This window comes from Lepidochelys kempii, chromosome 7, assembly GCF_965140285.1.
Source record: "Lepidochelys kempii isolate rLepKem1 chromosome 7, rLepKem1.hap1, whole genome shotgun sequence".
Classification (NCBI taxonomy): Eukaryota; Metazoa; Chordata; order Testudines; family Cheloniidae; genus Lepidochelys; species Lepidochelys kempii.
The window spans coordinates 125,271,207-125,285,545 of record NC_136386.1 but is presented as its reverse complement, the minus strand read 5'-3'; the positions used below and the strand labels follow the sequence as shown (position 1 = coordinate 125,285,545).

The 14,339-nt window shown below is 47.6% G+C and overlaps 1 protein-coding gene across 1 annotated transcript in view; it reads left to right on the top strand.

The window, feature by feature from the left end:
- Window positions 1-14,339, top strand: part of HPSE2 (heparanase 2 (inactive)) — a 272,331-nt gene that overhangs the window by 175,713 nt on the left and 82,279 nt on the right. The window lies entirely within an intron of this gene.

Genomic DNA, 14,339 nt, shown 5'->3' with positions numbered 1-14,339 from the left:
GCCGGGCGCGTACAGATACGCCCATTCTTAACTCTGAGTGTTGTGCCTCCATGCTATGACACTGTCATCCACACACAGTCCGTTTAGGGAAGGAGCTCCTCAGACAGGGATTCTGCCTCCGATATGTTTATGCCGAACCAAGAACCAGGGGCCTTGAGCCTGACTGGAACCTTCTAACACAAGAGCTAGAGAGATGATAATAACAATGGTGGTAATAATTAGACAGTAAGTGCAACAGTAAGCAGGGAGTGTGCCTCATCTCAGTCTCTTCAGAGGACAGGAGAAGCATGTTTCAGAGAGATGCTGCTTTCCTGCTCTGTTTGGAGTGTCCTGTCTCCTCATCCTGCCATTCAGATCAGCGCAGGGAGGAGGGGCCTGGCACATGTCGGTTAGCGTGCTGCCAGACTTTGCCTTGTGCCAAGCGCTCTGCTTGCTCCGTCCAGAGCACAGGCAAGGTGTAGAGCTGGGGACAGTGCTCCAGTCATTGTCAGAGTTCTTGCTAATAATCGTTTGCTTTGACTATGACCCTAAGCCACTTACATGATTTCCCTGAGCTACAGCAGAAGGGCTAAATCCCTGCTTTCCACTTCTGAAGCAGAGGCCAGGGCTGGGGAAGGTCCCTCCCCTCATCTTGGAGAAGAAGATCCTCTGGCAGACTGGCTGTGCCGTTAAAAGGCACCAAACAGCCAAGTCCCGCTGGCACCTCTCAGAATCAGAGATTCCTGGATGGCATTAGCCATCCTCTGCATTTCAGCTCTGAACTCCCGGGAGCTGCCGAAGGGTGTCCAGGAGCCAGTGGAGGTGCTGACGGGCATGCGTGCTGTCGTCTCACGTCTTCATATGTATGAGGAAGGGGGCAGCGAGGTTCTGCCGGGACTAGAAGTGAGGCAGGCCAGAGAGAAGGGAGCAGCCATAGTGGAAGGGGATAGCAGAAGAGGAGACGAGGCGGTGATGGACACCAACAGCTGGAGAAGACACAGGACAGCCACAGAAACATGGGAGATGCAGGAGCTTCCAGCGAAAAGGAATTTGCATCGTGCTGAACAGGACCATTGTTCTGTGGCAGCAGTTCCCTGAAGGACTGTGAACAAAAGCTGCAGTATGGGGGCTGGGCAAGGGGAGGTTGCTAGTGGACTCCGCTGGGAGCGGAGTTAGGTCCAGACTTCATTAACAGCTGCACGAATAATCTGCCATAGACAATAAACAGCACACGAACATAATCCCTGGTGCACCAAGGAGAGAGCTCCGACCAGATCCTCAGCTCTGTTCCAGCAGCACAGAGGAGCCGTAGAGCTGCCTTAAGCAGCCCCCTGAGATTCCACTGCCTCCGTGTGTCTCTGCCACCCCCACTCCAAGGTTCTGACCTAGTGGCTGTGTCTAGGAACCAAGGGGCCAAGGCATGAGGCTGCTCTAAGTTGTGTCCAGAGCTGACCTGGGTCCTGGCCAGCCCCAGCATCCAGGGAATGAAAAGGTGTAAACTCATGGTCGCCTCCCCCCGGGTGCGGGAGCTGTGCCTTTAAGTGTCTGAGCTCTCCAGACAGGGAGCGCAGGAAGGGTGCTGAAGAGGCCCATGGACCTGGCATTGAGGGGACCCGTGTCAGCACTGGAGCTGGGGGTGAGGCCGGGCTGGAGCAGGCATACCCATGCCAGCTCTGTGCTGGACATGAGTATGCTGCTCGTGCCACTGTGGCTAGAGGCGCTGGCTGCCCTGAGTGTGTCCCTGTGGCCTCTGACCCATAGTCCCTCCCGCCACTCCCACCCTCGGCACACTAGCTAGGTTAGAGTTAACAGGAGTGTGTCTTGAGCTGAGACTCACACTCCCAACTCCAAGTGTAGACGTATCCGGAATAAGAGAGGCTCTGTCTCTAGCATCAAGGGCCCTCTGTGACTACTGAGCACGGCACCCCTCTCCCGGGATGAGTGGGCCCAGAGATGGCTAACGGGTCCTGGCTGTTCTGGAGGGGGATCAGGGATGGGCAGATTGCTGCTGTTCCTGGATTTGTCTTGGAGCTCAAGTGAACACTTCACTGGTGACACTGCTGGAAGGGCTGGGATGCAGAATGGGGGTGACAGTCATGCCTGTCTCACCCTCAGCCTAGGCTGTTCTCACACTGCTGGAGCACAGTGAGGCTGGAGGAAACCAGCAGGCTCTGGTCCACAGGGAGCTTTGTGATTCTGATTATTGGTTATAATTTCTCAGTGCTGACAATGCTGGGCAAGGTGCCGCGACAAAGGCATTCTGTGCCCAGCAAAGAGCCCAACCTGAAACTCAGACCTAGGCTCTGTACAGCTCCAAGCTAGTTGTTGATTCCTCACAGGCCCTGGGAGGGAGGGAGGGAGGATCACTGCCCATGTTAAGGGTGAGGGCACACAGTGAGAGGTGAAATGCCTGGCCAGCGTCAGGGGAGTGTCGGTGTTAACTGCGCAGTGAGCCGTGTGCTCACACTGGGAGACAAGAACTGATACTTGGATTTAAGATGACCAAGAACAGATTGCAGGGAGATGAGACATTGCTTCTTTAGCTTCCTGGCTGCTGCCGGCTGTGCAGGAGACTAGCAGTGGAGACTTGTGAGTGCACAGGTGCAAGAGGGAATTTCTGCAGGCACAACAAACAGTCCAGTTTGATGAGGTGTTAATTAGCCCATTCATGGAGCCTGAGCTGTTGGAGAACAGACATGTTAGCTACCTACTGAGCTCACAGGACTAGGAATCCCAGAACGGCAGAGTTCTTTGCTTGGGAAAAAGTTGTGGGATTGTAAGGAATTCATGTAGATTTTAATAGCAGCTCAGGCTTTGGCACATGGAGTAATGCGTGGCCGACGCACCCTTGAGTGCTGGGAAAGAAGTAGGCAATAGAGCTGCACTGTCGACACTGCCCAAAGGCGTCCATGGGCTCTGGAATTCCCAAGTGCTCTGGCAGCCGCTCGAAGACTCAGGGTCGCAGGCCTCGCCAAGCTGGCAGGAGTGCCGACTCTTCAGCGTCACTCTGGATTGCTAATGGTAAAGCACGTGTACCTCTGTTGTAGCCACACGTGTTCCTGGAGCGCATCTGGCTCCTGTGGCTCATAGCGCGATGTCACATAGGCCTCTGAACGCTCCTGGCTTCTGCTTGAAGCACAGCACACAAAGCAGACAATGGACGCCAGTCTCAAGGTCGGGACACCCATCCGTTCATGGAACTGGGACCCCCCACCCGCCCTCCACGTGCGGCAGGCGTGCTGTGAGAAGGCTAGCCCTGCTTCCCGCTCCCCATCTCTATCCTCCCTTTGAACGTATCGTAGCCCGTGGAGAGAGCAGAGAGGCCAGGGTGATGTGCTTGCGGCAGCCCCTGTTGTTGAAGAGATGGGCTGTGGGGTTCTGTGGTCACTGGAGTGTTTCCTAAGTTTACTGTATGGAAATTGTGGAATTCTCAACAATAATGCAGAAAAACAAGAAGTGTTCAATAAATATTTCTGTTCTGTGTCTGGGGAAAAAACCCGATGACGTAGTCTCAACATCTGAGGGTAACACCCTGGCCATTCCACTAGCATCTCAGGAGGATGTTACACAGGTGCTACTAAAGTTAGACATTTTTAAACCAGCAGGTCCAGGTAATTTACCTCCAAGAGTATTCAAAGAGCTGGCCAAGGAGCTCGCTGGACCATTAATGTTGATTTTCAATAAATCTTGGAATCCTGGGAAGTTCCAGAAGACAGGAAGAAAGCTAATGTTCCAATATTTTAAAAGGGTAAACAGGATGACCTGGGTAATTAAAGCCCTTTCAGTCTGACATTGATTCTGGACAAGATAATTGAGCAGCTGATACAGGACTCAATTAATGAAGAATTAAAGAACATATAATTAACGTCAATCAACATGAGTTTATAGAAAATAGATCCTGTCAAACTAAGTTGCTGTCTTTTTTTGATGAGATTACAAGTTTGGTTAATAAAGGTAATAGTGATGACATACTATACAGATTCTTCCTGCGTATTTCTAGGATCTGGCCTTTTCTCTCCACCCATGCAGCTAAAACTCTCATCATCTTGGGGGATCATCATTGAGTGTATGTTTCCTTTCATTGGGGTCCTGCAGGAATTGGTTCTTAGCCATATGCTATTTAACATGTTTCTCTGTGACATGGACAGAAACATAATATTATCACTGATACAGCTTGCAGATAACACAAAAATTGTGGGAGGGGTAAGTAATGAAGAGCACAGGTCACTGATTCAGAATGATCTGGATTGCTTGGTAAACTGGGTGCAAACAGACAATCTGCGTTTCAATATGGCTAAATGTAAATGTATGCATCTAGGAGCAAAGAATGTAGGCCGTACTTACAGAATAGGGGACTCTGTCCTGGGAAACTGTGACTCTGAAAAAGATTTGGGGGTCACGGTGGTAATCAGCTAAACATGAGCTACCTGTGGCCAAACAAGCTAATGCCATCCTGGGATGCATAAACAGGAGAATAGGACTACGGAGGTCATTTTACCTCTGTGAGCTGGGTGCAAGCAAACAATAGGCATTGTAATATGGCTAAATGTAAATGTATGCATCTAGGAGCAAAGAATGTAGGCCAGTGGTTCTCAACCTGTTTACCACCCTGGGCTACATATGCAGCTCTCTCTGTGTTATATGGGCTGCATCCACAGAATATATATACTACCTGTATGGCCCTGAGGATGTCACATGGGCCGGTGCTGATTGTGCTGCGGGTTGAGAACCACTGACGCAGGGCCGTACTTACAGGACGGGGGACTCTGTCCTGGGAAGCAGGGACTCTGACAAAGATTTTGGGATCATAGTGGATAATCAGCTGAACGTCAGCTCCCAGTGTGATGCTGTGGCCAGAAGATCTAATGCCATCCTGGGCTGCATGAACAGGGGAATCTCAAGTAGAGCAGAGAGGTTCTTTTACCTCAGTATGTGGCACTGGTGTGGCCAGTGCTGGAATCCTTTGCCAGTTCTGGTGCTCACAGCTCAAGAAGGAAGTTGATAAATTGGAGAGGGGGCAGAGAAGAGCCACAAAAATGGTTTAGAAAACCTGTCTGATAGTGATAAACTCAAAGAGCTCAATCTGTGTATCTTAAAAGAGCAACGGTTATGGGGTTACTTGATTACAGTCTAGAAGTACCTATCAGGAAACACATATTTAATAATTGGCTCTTCAGTTTAGCAGAGATAGGTGTGACATGATCCAGTGGCTGGAAATTGAAGCTAGACAAATTCAGACTAGAAATAAGGTGTAAATTGTTAACCGTGAGCGTAATTAACCCTTGGAACAATTTGCCAAGGGTCACGGTGGGGTCTCCATCACTGACAATTTGTAAATCCAAGATTGGATTTTTTTTTAAAGCTCTGCTCTAATAATTATTTTGGGGGAAGTTCTCTGGCCTGTGCAATGCACGACGTCAGACCAGCTGATCACAGTGGTCATTTCTGGCCTTGGAATCTGGGTCTATGGACTCCTCTGCAAAGTCTCTGTGCTTGGGTGACAGTATCTTCCCTTGACTCACAAAGCAGTACTCTTCCCCCTGCCCTGACCAGTCCTTTGAGTACCCGCCACCCCCATTCACAGGCATCCTGTCACCTTTTAAATGTTTGCAGTCCTTTGATCTGATAAAAGAAAAGGAGGACTTGTGACACCTTAGAGACTAACCAATTTATTTGAGCATGAGCTTTCGTGAGCGACAGCTCACTTCATCGGATGCATACTGTGGAAAGTTTAGAAGATCTTATTATATACACACAAAGCATGAAAAAATACCTCCCCCCACCCCACTCTCCTGCTGGTAATAGCTTATCTAAAGTGATCACTCTCCTTACAATGTGTATGATAATCAAGGTGGGCCGTTTCCAGCACAAATCCAGGTTTTCTCACACACACCCACCCCCCACACACACACAAACTCACTCTCCTGCTGGTAATAGCTTATCCAAAGTGACCACTCTCCTTACATTGTGTATGATAATCAAGGTGGGCCATTTCCAGCACAAATCCAGGGTTTAACAAGAACGTCGGGGGAGGGGGGGTAGGAAAAAACAAGGGGAAATAGGCTACCTTGCATAATGACTAAGCCACTCCCAGTCTCTATTCAAGCCTAAATTAATTGTATCCAATTTGCAAATGAATTCCAATTCAGCAGTTTCTCGCTGGAGTCTGGATTTGAAGATTTTTTGTTGTAAAATAGCAACTTTCATATCCGTAATCGCGTGACCAGAGAGATTGAAGTGTTGCAGTTTATTGGAGACAGCCAGCAGGAGAGTGAGTTTGTGTGTGTATGGGGGTGGGGGGATGTGAGAAAACCTGGATTTGTGCAGGAAATAGCCCAACTTGATTGTCATGCACATTGTGTAAAGAGTTGTCACTTTGGATGGGCTATCACCAGCAGGAGAGTGAATTTGTGTGGAGGGGTGGAGGGTGAGAAAACCTGGATTTGTGCTGGAAATGGCCCACCTGATGATCACTTTAGATAAGCTATTACCAGCAGGACAGTGGGGTGGGAGGAGGTATTGGTTCATATTCTCTGTGTATATATAAAGTCTGCTGCAGTTTCCACGATATGCATCTGATGAAGTGAGCTGTAGCTCACGAAAGCTTATGCTCTAATAAATTGGTTAGTCTCTAAGGTGCCACAAGTACTCCTTTTCAAAGTGAAGAGTTTTCCCCATTGTCTTTCAAGTGTGTGCCTGGATATTCTCATTGGGACAGTCATTGTGTCACTTTGCACAGTCCCCATTGAACTGAAGCATTAAGGGCATATGATAACCATACCCCTTCCCCCAGTATATGTTATACAGTCTATCTCAATAACTAAGTTACATATCAGTATGCTTAGATTATTACATAGCAGCTCCATGACGTCACACCCACAGGACAGATTGCAGGTTCACTAATGTATAAATATCAACATGTACTTCTCAAAATGAATTTAGCTACTTGTCTCTGAACTTCCTTCTGTGGAATTAGGTTTTTACTGATATCCCTAGTCTTTCAGCAGCATTTGTGTGGTGGAAGAGTGACATCCTAGGGTTGGTTAGGTTATCTGCAGCTACCTGTGTTTTCTGGCTGGTCCAGTGCTCAAGTATCAAACTCTTCCTGCTTGGAGGGAATAGCAGTTTGCTAATGGATAGGATGGTTGTTCTCTCTCCAGGAACTGTGGAATGTGACTGTTTGTTTTTTCAGTGTAACACCGAAGCCTGGTCTACACTGAAATGTTTTGCTGACTTTGCTGTCAGTTTAAAATGAGGAAAAATCACTGCCCCTAACTGACACGGCTGTATCTGCAAAAGCCCCAGGGTAGACAAGGTTATACAGGCAAAAAGTTATCTTGCTGATATACTTATTTTGTTTGGGGAACTAGAATACATTCTACTGGCAAAAGAACTGTTGCACTGGGTACAGCTGCATCTCCCCTTGAAGGGTTTGCTGGTCTTCTTATACTGGTGAGTCCATTCTAGAGCAGTCAAGGCTTGTTTGGTGCTCTGAGCCACACAGCACAGAAACCAGGAAGACGGTTATTCCTTAATACAGAGCACTACTCCTCAAGAGATGAGGCCTGATGATAGTTCTAACATACCATTAAGGCAGAAGGGTCACCAAGAATAATCATCCTCTTGAACATTGGGAGTGTTTGGGGTGAAAGGTGTTGTATAAAATGTCCATACTAATGTAAGGGGTGAAGGTAACAACAACCTATAGTTAAGGCTGCTCATTACTCCATTATAAGACCCGGGTTTTAGGTGCTTATAACTTTGCCAAATTTTCACCATTTGGGGTGGCTGCCACAGGCAGAAGTTGTTTGGAAGCTATTTTAAAATTATTCAGCCATTTGTCGGAATGAGGTTATATGAAAATACATTGTTTGGCCATGTTAAAAAAAAATCTTACAGACATTTAATTGAGACACTGTTACACCTACATGCTTTGGAGCAGGGTTTTGAAATTTGGCAGGGAAGCACCTTTGCCATTCCCATGGAAAATCTGCTAAAATCTGGCTGAGTTATGCCTCATTGAAAAACCTCAGTTCACACATGCTCAGTAGAGACTTGTTAGAGTTTGGCAGCTCAACTCTCTAAAGAGTCTGTCTGCACTGAGCATGCTCCAGCTGAGGGCTTCAGGGGCTGCACAGGATTTCCCAAGCAATTGCTGCCAGGGGACACTACTGTGCTGGTCATGAGAAATGGTGAGCTCTCAATGCCCCCTTGCTGGTGCCCAAGAATCAGGGAGAGAAGGAGGAACCCCCACCTGGAATGCAGAGGGACGAGGAGCTGGCATGTGGGGGGGGGGTGGTTAGGATCAAATGCGGGCAAGAACTGTGCAGTTGGGAGGGGCAGATGGAAGCAGAGGGGCAGGAACCATGGGGCAGAGGAGGGAGAGGGGGTACAGATAGGAGCCGAGAGGTAGGAGCCTGGGGGGCAGAAGAGTGGGATGATGGAGGAGATGGATAGGAGCAGAGGGGGAGGGCGGGAGCTGAGGCATAGCAGTATGGGAGGGGAAGGGAGCAGGTAGGAAATGAAGGGTATGAGGATCAGAGCTGGGGGCATGTGGCTGTCACGCAGTCTGCAGTGCCTCATCACCATGAATGCCAACCTCAGGGCAGACTGACAAGGAGCAGGGCACAAACCCCAAACTGCTCATATGGTCTATAATTAGCTGTCACCAACCCAGTCACAAAAGTGTGAACTCCTAAAGCATTATAACAGTCTGACCACGGAGTCACAGACAGTCCCTTAGGCACTCCGCCTACTTGCCACCCAGGCAAGCTGGACTATGTGATAGACGGTCACTTTACACCAAAAATCACAACAGTGTCAGGATTACCGCCAGTCCCAAAGGACACGTCTCTTACCCCAGGTCAATTGTACTCAGATCTCAAACCAAGGACAATGCTTGTAGCCAATCCTGTAACAAAGTAAAGGTTGATTAACTAGGTTAAAGCAGGTAACACACACAAAGGAGTTAGGTTTCAGAAGATCATAAAAACTTCTATAGTGAGCAGATTCTGTCTATCCCTTAGGGCTAACCCAGGCAAAACGGCTGGGGACTCCTGGCTTATGTTTAGTAATCCTCGCCCCTCAGAGTTCAGCAGCATAGGAATAATAAATTTTTAACAGACATTTTTATTCCCTTCCCCCAGCATTCGAGCTGTGATGGCACAAGGGCTTGGGCACGTACCCTCTCCAGGCTGTGGGGGAAGCAGTCAAAAAAGTCTTTTGTCCACAGTGGCTTGTCTGATGTCTGTAGTCCTTCTTTGCTTGGGGAGGAGATACTCGTTCACCACAAGAGGGATTATGTCACACTTGGTAGTGCTTCTCCCCTGACTGGGGCGGATTTACAGTCTTACCAAACATTTTTACAGTTACAGAGCAAACAATTAAACCTTATCTTACAGTGTGGGAGACAGACATTATAAGTAGGATTAATACAGTACCTGCAGCATCCTACTAGCATTCCATAAACACATTCTTCAGCTCTGATATCTATTTTAACACTTCCAACACACAGGTGAGTCAGACTGGTTTCCAGACACGCATTTGTCAGTGTTGAGTGAGGCCTGGGGCCTTGGCATGAGGCCTGGTGTGCCAGCATCACAGCAGACATAGACTCATAGATGATCAGGGTGGGAAGGGACCTCAGGGGGCATCTAGTCCAACCCCTGCTCAAAGCAGGACCAGCCCCAACTAAATCATTCCGGCCAGGGCTTTGTCAAGCCTGGCCTTAAAAACCTCTAAGGAAGGAGATTCCACCACCTCCCTAGGTAACCCATTCCAGTGTTTCACCACCCTCCTAATGAAATACTTTTTCCTAATATCCAACCTAAACCTCCCCCACTGCAACTTGAGACCATTGCTCCTCGTTCTGTCATCTGCTACCACTGAGAACAGCAGAGCTCCATCCTCTTTGGAACCCCCTTTCAGGTAGTTGAAGGCAGGTATCAAATCCCCCCTCACTCTTCTCTTCTGCAGACTAAACAAGCCCAGTTCCCTCAGCCTCGCCTCATAAGTCATGTGCCCCAGCCCCCTGATCGTTTTCGTTGCCCTCTGCTGGACTCTCTCCAATTTGTCCACATCCTTTCTGTAGTGTGGGGCCCAAAACTGGACACAATACTCCAGATGTGGCCTCACCAGTGCCGAATAGAGGGGAACGATCACGTCCTTTGATCTGCTGGCAATGCCCCTACTTATACAGCCCAAAATGCCATTGGCCTTCTTGGCAACAAGGGCACACTGCTGACTCCTATCCAGCTTCTCGTCCACTGTCACCCCTAGGTCCTTTTCTGCAGAACAGCTGCCGAGCCATTCGGTCCCTAGTCTGTAGCGGTGCATGGGATTCTTCCATCCTAAGTGCAGGACTCTGCACTTGTCCTTGTTGAACCTCATCAGATTTCTTTTGGCCCAATCTTCCAATTTGTCTAGGTCCCTCTGGACCCTATCCCTACCCTCCAGTGTATCTACCTCTCCCTGCAGCTTAGTGTCATCCATGAACTTTCTTAGGGTGCAACCCTTCTTGTTCCCCTTCACATCCCTTTCTAGCTGCAACTCCAATTGTGCTTTGGTCCTCCTGATTACACCCCTGCATGCTTGAGCAATATGTTTATACTCCTTGCTAGTCATCTGTCCGAGTTTCCACTTCTTGTAAATTTCCTTTTTGTGTTTAAGATCATCGAAGATTTCTCTGTTAAGACAAGCTGGTTGTTTGTTATATTTGCTATTCTTTCTGCACATCAGAATGGTTTGTTCCTGTGCCCTCAATAAGGCTTCTTTAAAATACAGCCAGCTCTCCTGGACTCCTTTCCCCCTCATATCAGCCTCCCAGGAGATCCTGCCCATCAGTTCCCTGAGGGAGTCAAAGTCTGCTTTTCTGAAGTCCAGAGTCCGTGTTCTGCTGCTTTCCTTTCCTTTCTTCCTTTTGTGAGGATCCTGAACTCAACCATCTCATGGTCACTGCTGCCTAAGTTGCCACACACTTCTACTTCCCCTACCAATTCATCCCTGTTTCTGAACAGCAGGTCAAGAGGAGCACGGCCCCTAGTTGGTTCCTCCAGCACTTGCACCAGGAAATTGTCCCCAACACTCTCCAAAAACTTCCTGGATTGTCTGTGCACTGCTGTATTGCTCTCCCAGCAGATGTCAGGGTGATTGAAGTCCCCCATGAGAACCAAGGTCTGTGATCTGAAAACTTCTGTTAGTTGTCCGAAGAAAGCCTCTTCTACCTCCTCCTCCTCGTCTGGTGGTCTATAGCAGACTCCCACCATGACATCACCCTTGTCGCTCTCGCCTCTAAACTTATCCCAAAGACTCTCAACAGGCTTTTCTCCAGTTTCACACTGGAGCACTGAGCAATCCTACTGCTCCCTTACATACAGTGCAACTCACCCACCTTTCCTCCCCTGCCTGTCCTTCCTGAACAGTTTATACCCATCCATGACAGTGCTCCAGGCATGTGAACTGCCCCAGCAAGTCTCTATTATTCCAATCACATGGACAGAAGGGTCTGCAATCACTGGCGTGCACTCCTTTCCAGGACTGAGCTCAGTATTCCTGAGTCTCTGTACTCCTCTATTGTCAGCAGATAGCTGTGAAACCTACTGGCAAAGTGTTTGTCTTATCCTCTGCCATTGGCTGGTTCGCATAGAGGTTAATAGCCTACTACTGCTACCAGTTTACTCCATTAGCTCATGTGGTAAAACTCTGTGCTGTGGATCTAAATATCCCAGCCCTGCTGATAAACCACAGGGAGTGGAGGGTGACAATATGGTTCCACATTGTGGAATTCCTGCTATTTAAAAAAATTAAATTTAAAAGAGTGTTAAGTTTGCAAAGTCAAGCACTCAAAAGTTAGAAGATGGCAGAATTAAGGTTGCCTGTGCAACCTGAATTTGTTCCCCTTGTGTGTATGTATCATATCATTTTTAATTACATTAACTAGGGTTAATAGATTTAAATCAATATGATTTAAAGCACTAACTTTCAATTATGGTTTAAATCAGGAAGCAAAAAAACTTCTTTTAAATCATCAAATTTAATTGTATTTTGTGCTTTTTAGTCATTTTCCTAAAGAAAGGTTGATTCTCATTGGTTGAGCATTAAAACACATTGATTTACAACTAAATATAACCTTTGCACTAAATGTGGTGCTTCTTTTTGCTTTCCAGGAGGATACATTATGTCTAGACACATTTATATAAGCAATCCTATAGCTTAATTTACATTTCTTTGATTCTTCTTTTTAATATTTTTTTAAATTATGTTAGAAAATGGTTAATGGTGTTTTTCTTTATGAGATTAATTTTTTTACTTGTGATTTGTGTTGAGCTTGACTGAGATGGAATTTCAAATGCAATTTAAAATGTGCAAAACCAGCATTTTAGTTTTTTATTACATAAACTACCTTAAATGTGCTGGATACATAAACTCTTTTCTCATCAAAACATATTTTTCATTTAAAACTAACAGATGTATTAAACAAAGGCAGTATCATCTGTAGTTAATTAATTGAACTAATTTGTTTCGGGTCACCATGTGCTTCAAGAATTTAGAACTAGTAGATCTCATCCTCATGCCTAGTTTTTATTCAGACTGGAAGAGGCGAATAAGCTTTCCTGCTTTTTCAGCTTCCAATTGGTTTTGTAACTTTGAATAAACTAGTCAGTGAGCTGAACTAGGTGAATAAACAGACATGAAGAAAATATTCCCTCTGCACCTGCAGGAGAGGCTACTGTTCATAGAATCTTAGAAGATTAGGGTTGGAAGAGACCTCAGGAGGTCATCTAGTCCAACCCTCTGCTCAAAGCAGGACCAACCCCAACTAAATCATCCCAGCCAGGACTTTATAAAGCCAGGACTTAAAAATCTCTAAGGATGGAGATTCCGCCTGTCTACTGTTGTCAACAGCTGGTTTAGCACTTCAACAAACTCTGGTTCTGGGTGCTTAGCAAGTGATTTCCACCAGTTCAGTAGTTTGAGTTTTCTTTAAAACTTGACAGCAAACATGTATAGCTTAATATTTTTTGTGTTTAATTTATAGAATCATAGAATAATAGGATTAGAAGGGACCACAAGGTTCACCTCATCTAACCTCTGGCAAGATGCAGGATTTACTGTGTCTAAACCACCCAAGCCAGATGGCTATCCAGCCTCCTTTTGAAAGCCTCCAGAGAAGGAGCTTCCAGAACCTCCCCAGGCATCTGATCCATTGGCCGACTGCTCTTACAGTTAGAAAGATGTTCCTGAAATTTAATCTACATCTGCTGTGCTGTAGTTTGAACCCATTGCCCGTTGTCCTGCCCTCTGTGGCAAAAGAGAACAACTTTTCTCCATCTCTTTGTATGGCAGCCTTTCAAGTATTTGAAGACCACAATCATATTCCCCCCTTAATCTCCTCTTTTCCCAACTGAACATACCCAGTTCTTTCAGCCTTTGCTCATATGGCTTGCATTCTGTCCCTTTGATCATGGGTGGCGCATGAGCTTCCCATTCAGGGAGGCTAGCCCCTGCCACATCCCTTCTACAGGAGGCCCTGCTGACCCTCCGTTCCCAGCGCCCCTAGTGCTGGGCGGCGCACGCCCAGCCCTGGGTGGTGTGGCCCCAGGGCCCGGGGGCCTCTCAGTGCCGGGCGGCCCCAGCCACCCTGAGTCCCGGCAGCAGGCTGGCCTGCCCTAGCCCCAGTCCCAGTCCACTTCCAGGAAGGGAGCAGCTTGCCTGAGCTGGGGCCAAGGAGGGAGCGGCAAGCAGGAAGGGGCCTGGGGGCGGATCATGGGCGGCGCTACTTGGGGCTGTTTGGGGATGCGTAGCCTCACCCGGCCTGCGATACTTGCCACCCGTGCCTTTGATCATCTTTGTCACTCGCCCCTGGATCCTTTCCAGTTTCTCTACATCCTTTCTAGACATTGGCGACCCCAACTGGACACCGTTCTCCAGCTGAGGCCTCACCAGCGCCGAGCAGAGCGGTACTGTCACCTCCTGTAACTTGCGTGCTCTGCCTCTGGTAATGCAACCCAAAATTGCATTTGCTTTTTTTACAACAGGATCACACTGGTGACTCTTGGTGGATCACAACCTCAACACAACCACCAAATCCTTCTCAGCCGTGCTGCTGCCAAGCCAGTTATCCCCCATTCTGTATTTGTGCAGTTGGTTTTTCTTTCCTAAGTGTGGCACCTCACCTTTGTCTTTGCTGAATGTCATTGTGTTGTCTGTAGCCCAGTTCTCCAACTTATCAAGATCCCTCTGAATTGTAGCTCCATACTCCAAAGTGTTGGAAACCTCCCCGCCAGCTTCGTGTCATCGGCAAACTTGATCAGTGTGCTGTCTATCCCCACACCCAGGTCATTAGTACAGATGTTAAACAA